The sequence below is a fragment of the Dipodomys merriami genome, unplaced genomic scaffold, assembly GCF_024711535.1.
Source record: "Dipodomys merriami isolate MVZ:Mamm:240054 unplaced genomic scaffold, mDipMer1.0.p SCAF_121, whole genome shotgun sequence".
Taxonomy (NCBI): Eukaryota; Metazoa; Chordata; class Mammalia; order Rodentia; family Heteromyidae; genus Dipodomys; species Dipodomys merriami.
The window spans coordinates 3,478,859-3,494,415 of record NW_027202505.1 but is presented as its reverse complement, the minus strand read 5'-3'; the positions used below and the strand labels follow the sequence as shown (position 1 = coordinate 3,494,415).

The following is a 15,557-nucleotide window of genomic DNA, read 5'->3' as shown; positions in this document are numbered from 1 at the left end:
GGAAGCAGCCACATGGATGTGGTGTGAGGTAAGAGATCACAAGGGATTGGTGTTAGGAAGAGGGGGTGAGGGGTGAAGGTTCATTTTAGATGTGATCGTGATGAGCCCTAGGCCAGTTAAGGATGGCCCAGGTATGTCTCAGAGGCATTCTGGTGAGATAAACACATGAACCAGAAGACTGAGGAAAGCAGAGCTCTTTGAGATTGGGTGGGTTTCACTCAGTCACCTGGAAGTGTCTCTTTGTAGATAAGCACATAATTGTGAGTGCCCCTGTGGGCCATAGCACTGAATATGGAACCGAGTACCCAGCAGGTGCTCAGCGATGCTGACTGAGCACTTATATACTTCATTATTGAGGGAGTTCTTTATAGATTGGCCACCATCACACCCATCCCTGAGGCTCAGGAAGAGGCAGCACAGGGACTCTCTGCTGTAGTTACCAGAGAAATCTTGGCAGGCATGGCATCTTTAGGGCATGGAATTCCTCTGGAGGGGTCATAACTAAGGTTTAGCAAAGGCTTCCCTGAACCCAGGTGACTCTCTCTCCTCTGAATTCATTCATTCAGTAACATGTACTCAGGTGCTCCGGGCCAGGCTCTGTTCTAAGGATTTAGAGCACATCAGTAAGCAAAATGGACAGAAGTCCAGCCTCTATAGAGCTTATGTTCCAGAGGCAAGAAACAGACAACAAGCCAGAATCAGAATAAACATGTGTGTTATATAACTTAGCAGCAAGAGTTTTGTACCATGGAAAGGAGATAGGAGAGACTGAGGGGATGAGGAGGACATGGGTGTGAGGCAATCTGATGCAGGAGGCATCAGAGCAAAGACTCCAAGTCCTATGGGATTGGGAGAGCCTTTATGAGCAAAGGGAACGGCTGGTGCCAAGGCCCTGAGGTAGCTGAATGTCAGACAGACTACCCTGCCTTGTGCCACTGTGAGAACATCAATTTTAGAATTTTTTCTAGATGAGGTATCTAAAGTAATCCTACCATGAATTCTACTGGTTCCTAAGAACAGAGGTTCCAAATGCCTACCAACATCAGCCACAAGTTTACAAGTCTGAAAACAAGCCTTCTCAGGATGTCTTCCCCAGACCTTCCCACAGATATCCTGCAACCTGTCCCTCAAACCATCCTGGACTCTGACTGGATGGACGAGGACCCCAGCAAGCCACCGGGGCACCCAGCGGGGTATCTGTGAGAAAGGACTGAGTGGAAGCTTGGAGACCAGGGCTTAGCCTGAGCACTCAGTGAGAGCCCAATAGAGTCCAAGCAGAAGATGCAAATAAGAAGTGGAGAGCAGTTTTCCCTGAGTACCATTCCTCAGCTTCAAACATGAGCCCGAGCTGTTACTTGCATCACTCCTGTGTTTGGAGTTGGGCTCCAGGCCTGTCTGGCTCCCCTCTCATAGGATGACATTGGACAGCTCATTTAAGCTCCTGGGGAGGGGCACTCAATACCAACATCAGAGAGGCAGATCCTGAGCTGGAGCTGTGGGCTCCCTACCCAGAGCCTCCCATGCTTCTCTCTAGGGTCTTTGTGAGGAATTCACAGGTCAAGAGCAAAAGAGAGAGAGAGAGCAGCACAGGGAGATTGTAGGACGGTGGATGCCATCCTTGCTTCTTGGCCTCGACAAGGAGCAGGGACTAAGTACACTTCACCACACACTGACAGCTGGAAGAAGCAGATTCACTCCCGAAGCCTCCCGAAGTTGTAGTCAGCAGCCTAATTTTAGATTGAGCATCTGCTCTTCCGTTCCAGAGAGGCTGCTCTGTCTGGGATTCACTCCTTCTGGAACTGCCAGAGAAATGAATCCAGTTCTATGGATACAAACATGGATGGTGTTCAGATCAGAGCTAGCCAACAGACCCCCCCTTCTCCCCGCCGCCCCTGCCTGGGGAAGCCCCCAGAAGCTGCACCCTATCCAGACATCCTGTCTTCCTCCTTATCTGTCATTTCATACCCAATGACCAGAATCCTATGAACACCATCTTTGATTCCCATCTGACCTTCTTAAAAGGTTAGGGACCATGAGGATCTGCCTCAAGCAGAACAAGGGATCTTCTAGACAGTGGTGGCTTCTGTCCATCCCTACTCCCCCTAGATCCCAATCCAGGTCTTGAAGCCTTGATCCCAGACAAGCCCAGACAAGGAAGCCAATATATTCACAGGAAATCTTCTCAGAGGAGGAGCTTGTAGATTAGATTTTTACCATCAGACAAGTCTGGAAAAGCCTTCAAGGTACATCCTTAATGAAGAAGCATACAAGCAGGTTGACTGTTTCTGATTGGCTCCAGGGGAGGGGGAAGAGAAAGTGGAGACACTGGTGGGAGGGGGCTAGGGAGTTGGATATAATGGGATGAGCCACATTTCAGGGTAAGGAGGGGATTCCTATCTGCAGGTAGGGTGAGAGGGCTGAGGGTGTGAGCTTTCTTTCAGCAATGGGTGACTTAACTTACATTCTTCTCACCTCCTTGTCTGTTTCCTTCATAGTCTTTGGGATTATTTAGAGCCTTCCCCCATACTCATACACATGGAGCAGGTCCCAAGTGTAGGATATACAAGGGGTACCCATTGGTCTCCCACATCCCCACCTTAGCTCTGCCATGCATCACCTGACTGTGTCTTGGTGCTCACTTTAGCAGCCAGTGCCCATGGAATGCTTCCTTCTGCTGCTCCGGACCCAGCTTTTCCTCTACATGGACACGGCCATCTCAGGACTCCTCAGGAATGAGTCTGTGGCCCCAGGCCTCTACCTGTCTTAGTTCTGCCCCACAGCATGGTGAAGCTACACAGGCTGGGTCAAGCCCTGGGCTCAAGGCTAAGGGCTTCCTGTTTAATTCATCCCTGTTGCTAGGCAAGTAAAGGAGCTAAGGGTGGCCACACTGCCGGGAAATGGTGGGTCTGCAGAAGAGCCCCATCTGTCCATCTTCCTCCTCCCACCTGGCTCCCTCTAGCCCCAGTGGGGCCTGAGCAGTTGGGGCCCTGAGTACCCATCTGGCCATTCAGTGGAAAGTGAGGAAAAGGAGCACCTGCCTCCCCTGCCCCTCCCCCACCCTTTCCAGGATCCTGCCTCCGACCCTTTGTGACAGAATGAGTTAAAATCTTATGTAAAGAGATTTGCAAATATATCCTACAAAACAACATTTGGATGGCTTAAGTGTTAAGGAATCAGAACCATATGGATTAAATGTCCCTGACGTTACGTATGGCTTGAAAAAATTAGAAGGAAATGTACTGAGATCTCACACACACACACACACACACACACACACACACACACACACACACACACACACACACACACACACACACACACACACACACACACACACACACTATGAAAGGCCAGACCACATTTTTAGTTTTGTGCACATAATTATTTGAAAAAATACGAATCAACACCCATCCAGTTTCTCCCAAGCTAGCTTTCTCTTGCCTGCTTTTGGATGTTGTCTTCTCCCCACCTGATCAGACTTGGCTCACCTCCCTGCCCCTCCTCACTTCAGGCCTGAGAAAGGGACTTCCCAGAATGGCAGGCTCAGTGCTTTAACCACAGAACAGTTGGAACGCAACAGCTGGGATCTCCCAAAGACCAGATGGGTGATCTCAGGTGCCAGGGGGCAGTAGTCAAGGTTCCCTAGCAGAAAGGACACTCAGCAGCCTGGGGGAAGCACTTTCTGAGACCATTATTTCCTCCACTCATTGAAGCACCCACTTCCCAGAACCCTTTACCTCTCCCAGAACCCTTGGAGGAGGTCAGGCATTATGAAAGCCTCCCCAAATCCTACCTTCACAGGAGGGAAGCTAGGCTTTACTCACCAGCAGCCAGTGAACTGACAGATTATAGACTTACTGGTCTCCCCATCAAACTTTGTTGTGTGAAGCAAACCAGAACGGTGAGCTGGTTCTATCCTATCCCTCCAGGCACTTGATCTTGTGCCAGAACTGGTACTCGAACTCAGGGCCTGGGTGCTGTCCCTGAGTTGTGTCATTCAAGGCTAGTGCTTTACCACTAAAGCCACAGCTCCAATTCTGGCTTTTGGGGATTAGAGTCTCAGGATTTTCCTGGACAGGCTGGCTTTGAATTTCAATCCTCAGATCTCAGCCTCCTGAGTAGCTAGGATTACAAGTGTGAGCCACCAGTGCCTGGCTGGGTAGGTGCTTTTGGGGACAGTGTATATGTGAATAAATCAGGTTTGTTTCTAAGTCTAGACTATATACAGCATTGCGCTAGAGGAGAGAGGGGATACAAAGCTTAGTTTGCAAAAACAAGACAATCAAAATGCTTCTTCCTGGTGAGAAGATGGAGAATGAGAAGCAAAAACCACAGCATGCAAAGTACCAGTCTGCATGCCAGGCTCAGGGCACAGCCTGCAGGCATGGTTGAGCTACTTTCCTTCTACATACTAGGAAACACAAGTACAGTGACCAGATTTCATGCCTGGACCCTCCAACAGCCTGGCCACTCTTTGTCTCCAAACCCAGCTAGGTAGAGCTGACATTTCCCAGAGGAGCCCAGGATGAAGACAGAACAGGTGGTCAGTAGCATTAAATGCCGCATAGATGCAAGGCTAGCCCACCATCAAGACATCAGGCCCCAGCAAGCAGGTCAGAGCTTAATATTTGCTAGGTGCTTATGAAACAAATCAAAGACTATGTAGAAGGAGACATTAAGGAGCCATTACTTTCGTCCCCCTCTTGACGCCCCTCACCACTTGCTGGTTATTCTGGGGACTTTCTGTCCAGATGGTTCTGGGTATTCCCGGAACATGGAATTTCAAAGGAACCCAAGAGCAAAGGGGAAAGAATGGAAGCTGAAATGATGAGACACTCCACGTCCAGTGTCTGCACCCTGGCCTGGACACCAGGCTTCTCCATGGTTTGTTGCAGATCATGAAGTTTACAGGTGATCTGATCCCTCAAGGCCTCATAATGGTTATTTTCTCTATGTCTATTCTCACCCCAGGCTGACCTGGCCACAGACCATAAGGACAGAACCCTCCAATTTGGGTCAGCTATGGGAGCACCTTTGCCCCATCCAATATTCTGGGGAAACCCTGTGGGTCACATAGTCTGCACCAATGCACCATGCACGCAGCAGGCAGGAAGTGGTGAGGGGCAGGTACACTCACTGGTACTATACAAGATGCCTTTCCCTCGGCCCCACCCTCTGCACCCCATTTTCAAGCTCACAGATGTTGGCTCAAATAGCTAGAAGCCCCCTCTGGGAATTTCTGATGGCTTTTCATTTATAGATCTCATCTTCCCCTAGGGGTCCTTGGCCCCAAAATGTCCTCTCCTCCAGGATTTACTCCATGCCCTTGTGGGCCCCAGGCCTGTCCTGCTGATAGACTCTAAACAGCTTCCTTGTTACTGAGACAAAGCAAGTTCTTTTATAAGGTCTTCTACTTCCTGCTTCAGTGGCCATGCCACCCCTCCTGCTTCATCTGTCTCTCATTCACCTGATATATAATGTCTTTTTCAGATCTTTGTCTTTGCATGTGCTATGTCCTTCCCCTAGAACGACCTGCCTCTGCATCCCTTCCTTAGCCTGTGGACTCTTCCTTCAGAACCAAGTCTTCTACTTCCCCTAGCATGTCACCTTACAGCAGCCCTCCTAGATCCCTTGTTGTACCCTTCCCAGCATTGTGTTTCCTTTGACATTCATAGCTTCTTTTTCAGTGTGTAATGTCGTGGCTGTGGTCAGTTCCATGATTAGGAGAGCAGGTATGTGGTACTCAACACTGTATCCCTCAAAGCTGCCAGGGGTTCCTAGCCAAAGTAGGCGTTTGTTCTCAGTGTCAAACTCCAGAAGCAGAGACCTAATTCTGCAGCAATGTCACTCCTGAGGCGTTGTGTGTTTCAGAGCCTGCAGACCCTGGAAAGCCAGGGAGAGGATGTCATTGTCCCCTCAACTTCCTGTGCCTGGTGTGGATGGGCTCAAACTTACCCTCAGGACTAGTCTAGAAGAGGCCAACATGTGCAGGCATGGTGGGTGAAACCACCCAGCAAAGCCTGGGATTCTGCTGGTGAGTGTGATAATGACTGGAAGCTGAAGTAACGTTGTTCTTAGGGCTTGGAGACAGTCCCATCCCAGGCTTTGCTCAGTGCTTCCTGAAGGGCTTAGGGTAAGGCTAGAAATGCTGGGGGTGGGTGTCCCTCTGAGCTGGAAAGGAGGACAGGGGGGCAGGGACTCTAGACACAGGTGTCTGGGGAACTTATTATAAGGACATAACAAAGTCACACCACACAACCCCCGCATGCACACACATATAGTATATAGAGTATATATATACACACTATATACTATATATATTATATGTATGCTATTTATACTATATGTGTGTGTTTTCTAATCTGTAAGATTGAAAGGATGAGCCCATATAGGGTCTCACACTATATATATATATATATACATGCATATATGTTATATATATTACATATATATTATACATACATACACACATATATGGTGTGTGTGTGTGTGTGTGTGTGTGTGTGTGTGTGTGTGTGTGTGTGTGTGTGTGTGTGTTCTGTGCTTGAACTTAGGGCCTGGTACTGTTCCTGTGCTTTCTTGCTCAAGGCTACTGCTATACCACTTGAGCCATAGCTCCATTTCTGGCTTTTTTGGGTGCATAATTGGAGACAAGAGTCTCATGGAATTTTCTGTCTGGGTTAGCTTTGAACCACAGATCTCAGCCTCCTGAATAGCTAGAATTATAGGCGTGAGCCACCACTGGCCAGCAGGGTAAACATATTTCTCTATCATAACTCTTCTGTCTAAGTGAAAGCTAATGGGTGGCACAGCATCCTCTCTCTCCTTTTTCTGGCAAGAGCTCCTCAACTCAAGTGGTGGTCTCCTTGCACAGAACCCTATCCTCCTGCCTTAGCCAGAAGCAGACTACTCATGATAGCCCATTGGTCCAGGCCGTGTGACCCAGGCTAGGCCAATCACATTGCTTCTATGGGATTCTTCACACGAACAGAAGGGAAGATAGGCAGCTTTTCTATCTGGAGTCTCAGGCCAATAAGGTGAGGGTCAGTAGTTAGCAGGGACCCACAGCCCATCTCCACCCTTGTAGTCATTGTGTCATGCTCTGTAAGAGGATGAAGTCCAAAGACAGAATATGAGACTGAGGTCAAGAAAAAGAGGAGTATCAGCAGATGAATGGATCAAGAAAATGTGGTATATATACACAATGGAATTCTATGCCTCCATCAGAAAGAATGACATTGCCCCATTTGTTAGGAAATGGAAAAACTTGGAAAAAAATTATATTAAGTGAAGTAAGCCAGGCCCAAAGAAACATAGGTCCCATGGTTTCCCTTATTTGTAATATCTAGTATATGTATGAGTCAAGCGGAAAAGGTCAGATAATGTGAGGTCAGGAAAATGAACCCTTAGATATGTATTTTAATGCTTTTTCTTTCATGCATGTGTTTCTAACGCATTTATAAGATTATCTCTTTGTTGCTTTGTATGTCCCTCCCCCACAGTATAACCCCTGCTTTCACTATATTTGATGTCAGTATAACTTGTGGAGGAGATGGGGAAAAACCAGTTGTTTAAGGATACAGGTGGACCTGTTGCAACAATGAGAAGTACAAGTTGTCATGTCCAAAACGAGCTTTACAACGTTGGTGCGGGGGGGGGGGGGGGGAGGAGAAGGATTGGGATTGGGGGGGAGGGGGGAGGCTGGGAAGGGATGTAAAGGGTAAACCAAAGGAGGAGGGTGCAATGCTTGGTAAGAAATGTACGCATTATCCTGCCCATGTAATTGTAACCCCTCTGTACAGTATGTTCACAAATAAAATAAAATTAAATTTAAAAAAAAGGAAGAAAAAGAGGAGTAGAGGTAAGAAGTGTAGGGAAAATAGGAATTTGAAGACCCAGTAATATCCCATCAGTTCCTGGATCTAGCTATGCCTGGATTCCACTTACCTATGCATATCAGTAAAATGAGACAATCTCTCTTCTCCCACTTCCACGATCTCTTTCCTTCATCCCTGGGAGACCAGTGGTACTTGCTTGCCTGCAAAGTAGCATACTAATGTTCCTTGTATGTATCTTCCCATCTAATCTGTGTGACAAGCTTATATGGCAACAGAGATGAGGGTGTATAGGAAGACAAGGGACACTAGAACATAACTGTAAAGACCCAAACTCTAATCTTGGCTCTACCACACATCAGCTGTGTGACACTAAGTCAGTTTTAACTTCTCTGGAAGTATCTTCACTTTTGTATAAAATGGGGCAGAAACACCTACCTCAAAGACTGATGTGTGGAATGTAACATGAAAAATGTTAGCTGAGCAGCACAGTCCAGAAATCCCTTGAAGAAAGTTCTTTATTTTGCTCCTAAGAAGTAGGAGTGGACGTGGATAAAAGAAGAGAGACATAGGGGCAAATCTGGCTGAAGTTCAATGGCCAGTGGTTGTTAAGTCCCTAGCAACATGAGGTTGACTGATAGTTCAGCTTTCTGCCAGGCTGGCCAATCCTGAGGTCCCCAGGACTGGCATTTTCTGAGATGGCTGATAGGCCTCAGTGGCTGAACTTGAATCCAAGCCTGTATCTGGTGGGTTAGTGGCCATACTGGGATCAAGCAGGGCAGGGTGTGCCATTCTGTTCTGGGCTGTTTGAGAGACTAGATAGTGGTGTGTCTTGTGTGTGTGTGTGTGTGTGTGTGTGTGTGTGTGTGAGAGAGAGAGAGAGAGAGAGAGAGAGAGAGAGAGGGAGAGAGAGAGAGAGAGAGAGAGAAAAAGAGAGAGAGAGAGAGAGAGAGAGAGAGAGAGAGAGAGAGAGAGAGAGAGAGAGAGAGAGAGAGAGAGAGAGAGAATCTTCCAAAGAGCAATTCAGAAGGCTGCTGCTCTGAATTAATATGGTTCCACCGTGTGGTGATGTGGCTGTGGGGGAGATTTCCAGGGAGGATGGCTTGCAAGGCGACTCTCCTCGTTGTTTACCCTCAGCAATCCCCACAGCCTGTTCCTGGCAGGCAGCTGCATCTGCTGCACTCCTGGGCTTCGGGGACCTGGATGCTGTGGATGCTTTGCTCCAGAGAGGCTGAGCTGGCCAGCCTTTTGCTGGGAGCCTGATGGGGGCCGTGCATTAGGCAGCTGGCCATGGGACCCACAGGACCTCCTCTCCCAGCTCAGCCTTGCCCTCTTTTGCCAGCCTGGGCCTACTTGAGGAGATTGTAACCACAGTGTGGGGAAACTCCCGGAGGCCTTCAGAAGCCACTTTGTCCTTTCCTCTTCCCAGGGCTGGCTGCTCTTCATCCCTGTCCTCTCATTGCCTTTTGCCTAGAACCACAAGCCCCCAGCAGCAGGCAAATCCAACCTAAGCAGGACCCAGCTGCCTCCCGCCCATCCCCCACCCATCCTTCATCTTCCTCAGATACCCCATCCTCACAGGGCCAAGCATACCCTGCCTTCTGGTCACAGTGACCTTGATTACTGCTTCCTTCCCCCCCCCCCACTTTGGTACCACTTTCTTGAGCTACCAAGGCCCAGCAGGTCCAGCTTGGTGTCTGCTCAGACCACAGCAGCTATCTAGCCAATTGTTGCAATGTAATCTCATAATATAAAAGAATAGTGGCTAGAGGTGTCAGCCAGCCTGACACTTACATCCAAAGCCAGCTCCTATGAATCTAGAGATTTCCTGGGAGAGAAACAAACTTCATGGGATTAGAGTTTGGCAAGCAAGACAAAGAAACAGCAAGCAAAGGGTAGTAGGGGAATTTCTAGGTACAGGGGTTAGGACTCACGACCTCCAGACAAGACCACTGCATAGGTCTCTAGAATCTAGACATCAAGACTGGATATTTGTAGTGTTAGGCCCTCCATTGGAGGCTGAGGCTGGACAGAAGTTCTCCACCTCTTACCTCCTTTGTTAACCTCCCCAACTCCCAACTCCTTTTTTTGGGGGGGTCCAGTCGTGGGGCCTGAACTCTGGGCCTGGGCGCTGTCCCTCAGCTCTTCAGCTCAAGGCTAGCGCTCTACCATTTGAGCCATAGCGCCACTTCTGGCTTTTTTCTTTTTGCTTATGTGGTGCTGGGGAATCGAACCCAGGGCCTCAGGCATGCAAGGCAAGCACTCTACCACTGAACCACCTTCCCAGCCCCCCAACTCCTTTTTTTTTTTTTTTTTTGGTGCCAGTTCTAGGGCTTGAACTCAGGGCCTGGGCACTATCCCTGAGCTTCTGTGCTCAAGGCTAGTGGTCTATCACCTCGAGCTATGGCTTCATTCCTGGCTTTTTAGTAGTTTATTGGAGATAAGAGTCTCATAGACTTTCTTGCTTGGGCCGGCTTTGAACTGTGATCCTCAGATCTCAGCCTCCTGAGTAGCTGATGCCCAACTACCCCAACTCCTTTTGACACCAGTTCTGGTATGTCCTAGCATTGCTATGATACAGGCCTTCTGAGACCCTATCTTGTATGTGATGGAGCTGAACCTCTTAAAGGCAAAGGTCATAGAGCAGAGAAGCTGAACCTGGCTTTGGACGAATTTATCAGATTCCCAAGTCTTATGCAAATTAACAGCATCAAGGCTACTTTTGAACAAGGAAAGGATGGTTTCTATCACCCCAACTGCATGCAGAGGCTCTTTGTCTCTGCCCGAAATTGAAAAGTGCCACCCCCTCCACCCTCTCAGGGACCACCCACATGCACTTAGGGAGGGCCTGGAAGACCTCCCTTGGAATAGAGGGAGTTGACCAGCAAAAAGCTCTATACCCAGACGAGGGTCCACTAGTCTTGTGCAGGCTTGTGTTCCTCTCCTCTTCAGTTCCTCCTGGCTCAGCTAGAAGCAAAGGTGCAGCCCCACCCTCTGCTGAGTTCATTCTGCTGGGCCTGGGAAGATGTGGGGAATTAAGCTCCATTTAAGGCCAGAGTAAATTTTCTCACCATCAGCCACATACCCTATAGGTTCCCTGGGCTGGCCTCTGCTGACCTGCCATAGCCTTCTTGTGCCCTTGCAGGGCTGGGCATCTATTTGGGTATCTGACTTGTGATGGGTCCTGCTGTGCTAACCAGAACCTAGCTCTGTCTCTGTCTGCTGAGAGTCTGGCCCCGTGGCTCTACCCCATGGACCATATTCTGTCTTCATTTAGCAACCAAATCTGGATCCTGTCTGCAGAGGAGACAGGCCAGGACTTCTGAGCCCCTTCTGACTTACACCAGCTGTCACATCCAGAGCATTCACTGTCCCTTGGATGGTCACGCAGGCCTAGACCACCATGGATGTGGCACAGCCATTACTCTGTGGGCCAGCATAGGGATGATGCTTAGTTGCTGAAACACCCCTCTCCCCAGTTGGGTCTGACTTGAACATATGGCAAGGTGACCAAAGGGTGCCTGCGATCTTCGCCTACCCTGGTAAGGCGTCACAAATGCTAAGCCAACGGTTAGGACCAGGGCATGAAGCTGCCCCTAGTTCTTAGCCTAGTAGGGAAGCTGGCTTGGCAGGGCTCAGCCCATTCACCTTGCGCCCTATTCCAACCTGCTTCTCCTTAAGCTGACAGATGGCTGGTTCTGTCCCCTCTGGGGGAAGGGATGGTGGGAGAGGCCATACTTCCACACAGGAACTTCCCTGTGCCCCCGATTCACCTGCTGATCACTTGCTCCCTGGACAGAATTCCAAATCTTCACAACAATATACAGGGCTACTAATCAATGGATATAAAGTTTCTGTCAGGCCAGAGGAATGAATCCTGGAGATCTGCTCTGTACAGAGAGTCAGCAAAGTGCACTGTTAACATTTGGTTAAGAGGGTAGATCTCAAGTCTTCTTATAGTAATAAACTGAAATGTAAAAACCCTAACAGTATGTGGAATATGAATTGAAAAGGCCAAGTTCCTTGTAGAAGCTTACCTTTTATGAAGTAATCCCAGCTCCTAATTACAGAGCATTTACAATAAATACACCAAGTCTGGGCTGAGCACTTGGTGTCTATTTAATCTTCACAGCAAGAATCTGAAGCAGGTATACTATGATTCCCACTTTACAGACGAGGAAACTGAGGCTTAAGGTGTCTTACTGTAAAGTCCCTCACATCTCCTAGTAGATAAGAACCAGCCTGTGTATGTTTTTTACCAATGGGTCTCAGGAGAAGTCTCTCAGGGGTCTCGGGGTAACTTGTGGCTGAACTTAAATCTGAAATTTGCTGTCTTCTGGCAGCAGCCACAGTGCCCACAGGTATTCACCTGGCTCAGGCCTCTGCCCACCTGACACCATGGGTAGTTTATGTGCTATAGAAGATGAGGGAACAGAGCACTAGACACAAGTTCCCCAGCATACATCCTCTGGACCAGCATGGTGTGGAGGTGACCTGTTCCTTCATCTCCTTCCCTAGAGGCAATCCTAACAGGATGGGCAGACATTCAGCTGCCTGGCAGTAAGAGGGAGATGCTGAGAGAGAGACTTTGTGCAGGACTGAATTCCATTATTACAACTCTGTGACTGATGTCTGCTCCTCCTGACAGGGACCAGCTGCCCTAGCTTGGATATTCTTTCTGACTATCTATTTGTAAATCTGCTCCCAGTTTACCTCTGGGAATATGGCAGCTCTGTTTGAATGCACCCCCTTCCTCTGACCCTTCCCAGATGACATTTCCCTGGCTATTATGACTATTATATAATCCAGGGAGCCCAGCCTTCCAGGCCTTTAATTGGACAGCTCTTTCCCAAGGGATATAGCTGGTGCCAGCCCTCCTACCCATCAGCCCCTGTGGCTCTGCTCCTTCTCCTCTCTCTCCCCCTCCCCCCACACACCCTACACAGAGACTTCTGCATGACTGACATACATTCCAGCACCCTGAAACACATCTAGCCACACCAGTGGCTCACATATTCTGAGCTTGCTTACTGTTACCTCTGCCCTCAGAAGTTCTGACCAAAGCTGTTCCTGGCTCCTGTGGCACCGTAGCACCATGTTGCTGTGGATGTCTGTTTCTTCACTAGGTAACAAGATCTAGAAGACAGACACCAGTGTTGTTCCTCCCTATGGCTCCAGCACATGAACAGGCCTGGCCTTGAGTGAATTCTGGGAGGTATGACAGAGCAGGCCAGGCCCCACCAAGCACACTGGAGCAGGCTGATCCACTCTGCAAGTCAGCTTGGGGACTCACCAGACACACTGTCAAAGGTCAGCTCCAGGAAGAACTTAGAAAACCCCCTCCCCCTTTCTTTTTTCAGAATGGAAAGTGAAGCCTAGCCAGGGACAGGGGTGCCAGATGTATGACTTTAGTGGCAGAGATCTCAAGGGGACTAGAGCTAATACCCCCAGGTCTCTCTCCACTGTCCTGCCACCCAGGGTCTCAGTGACAGGCTGTGGAAACCCACGGTTGCTAGAGGACCATCTTTCCCTTCCTTCCTGCAGACACTGATGGACTAACCACCACCTTCCAGGCCCTGGGTCCAGCCCAGGATGCAGCCCTGTAACTCAGGGAGCTGTGCAGATGAACACTTTAACAGCTCTCAGGTAAGAAGAAAGTGACACATCAGAATTGTGTACTGAGATAACACTAAAGGGAAAAGGAGAGATCTGGGGAGACATCTTGGAAGAGGTCACATGCCAACTTGGTCTTGAAGGAGAATTAATCAGAAGAACTGAGCTGGAGATGAGTGAAGAGAGAATATGATGGACCAGTTAAAGAGAAATATTTATGACATAGGAACAGGAAATGATTCAGCAAGATGGAGATGCACTTACACCAACTGGAGCGGCTGTAGACAGATACAGGAGAGTATCTGTCTCTTGAGTGAGAGCAGGGGGCAAGGCCACATCAGAAAAGTTAAAGTCAGCTGCCCAGGCTGGTGGCTCATGCCTTCAATCTTAGCGACTCAGAAGGCTGAGATCTGAAGATCACAATTCAAAGCCAGCCTGGGCAGAAAAGTTCTGTGAGACTCATCTCCAATTAACCAGCAAAAAGCCAGAAGTGAGATGTGATTCACCAGTCTTGAGTGAAAAAGCCAAGCAAGAGCAAGAGGCTCTGAGTTCAAGCCCAGAAAGAAACGGAGGGATGGGGGAGGGAGTGAGGAAGGAAGGGAGAGAAGAAAGAAGGAAGGAAGGAAGGAAGGACAGAAGAGGCTAAAGTCATAGGAAGCCGACCAGACCTTGGCTTATAGGAAATCTTACCATTGCAGTCCATGTGCCCATTCTGTCTAGTGTGTTCACTCCCATAGTGCCTTAACCTAGCTCTATCAGTCACACAGACAACTCCAGGCCATAACTATTTCCTCTGATTTCACAGGATTGCATAGTTGTCCTCGAAGGTTGGGCTATAAAATGCCAGAGGTGTAAAGTGCAGGATTCTCAGTAACTTTCAGCACATGAACTCACCAGGGAGATGCCTTCTAAACATATATGGAATTCTTTATCTCTATCAAATGTGGCTTAGTGGTAGAGTGCTTGCCTTACATGCATGAAGACCTGGGTTTGATTCTTCAGTACCACATACACAGAAAAAGCTCTAGTGGTAGAGCGCTAGCCTTGAGCAAAAGAAGCTCAGGGACAGTGCCCAGGCTCAGAGTTCAAGCCCAAGGATTGGCAAAAAAAAGAAAGAAAAAAGAAAGCCAGCTTCCTTTAGGTCTGGGTGAATGACAGGGTGGTTTCCTGGCCTGGGGGTGGGTGGGATCACTGCTGGGTGCTGGAGAAGGCCCTGTTGGCCCTGTGCCTTCCCCCAGGCCCACACCTGTCCTAAGAAGCCTGGAGTATCTTGTCAGACTCTTGCCTACCCAGGACTCAGTAGAAACTCAGCAATATAGATGAGAGGAGGTGGCTGGGTATGGCGCTACACTGGAAGACATGGCCTCTGTCATTATGTCAGTACCCTCGACAGCTTTTCTGGTCCCACCACTATTGGCAGAAGATCTAAGCAGTTTCAAGGGAATCTAGGAGTGTTTAAGTGGTTGCTGAGGCCTATAATGTCCCTAACGGTGACCAGTCAAGTGACATTTTGTCCTAACCTGTCTTCAGAGGACACCACCCCTGTCCACCTCCCACCAGTCCCGTTGTTTGACTTCCTGGAGGGCTAGGCAGGCTGCTTGCTTGACAGACATGGAAACTGAACCCCAGCAAGGGGAAGTGGCTAGCCTAGGGTCACGAGGTGAGGTGGGGACAGAGATGCATGAGCCAGGTCTCCCCGCTCTTTGCCTCACCACCCTAACTTCCTGCAGGTGACTCAGTGCGGCAGTCAGCACAGGAAGGAAGTGGGAAAGGGAAGCCCAGCCTGCAGGATTCCAGGTCACCACTGTTCATCCAAAGCCACCAACCACCTTGGCCATGTGGCTCTGCCCACTGCCTGTGACCTCCCCGCCCTTCCTCCCTGAGGCCACAGCTGCTGGCCATTTCCTCCTAGGTCAGCTGCAGTGGCCTCTCCAGGGCCACCCTGCTGTGCTTCACTTTCTATCTCAGGGCCAGTGGTTACCTGCTTGGATTTGGTGAGTGCCTAGGTCTGTGCAGGCCCAGGTTCGTCAGTGAAATGAGACCAGATGAGATGTGACTAGATCTCAGGTGTAATTCATCTCCTGCTTAACCACCAAACCAGTTTTTGTT

The 15,557-nt window shown here is 49.1% G+C and overlaps 1 protein-coding gene across 10 annotated transcripts in view; it reads right to left on the bottom strand.

Annotated features, from left to right (window-relative positions):
- The window catches only part of Hivep3 (HIVEP zinc finger 3), a 405,958-nt gene that overhangs the window by 110,229 nt on the left and 280,172 nt on the right, over positions 1-15,557 (bottom strand). The window lies entirely within an intron of this gene.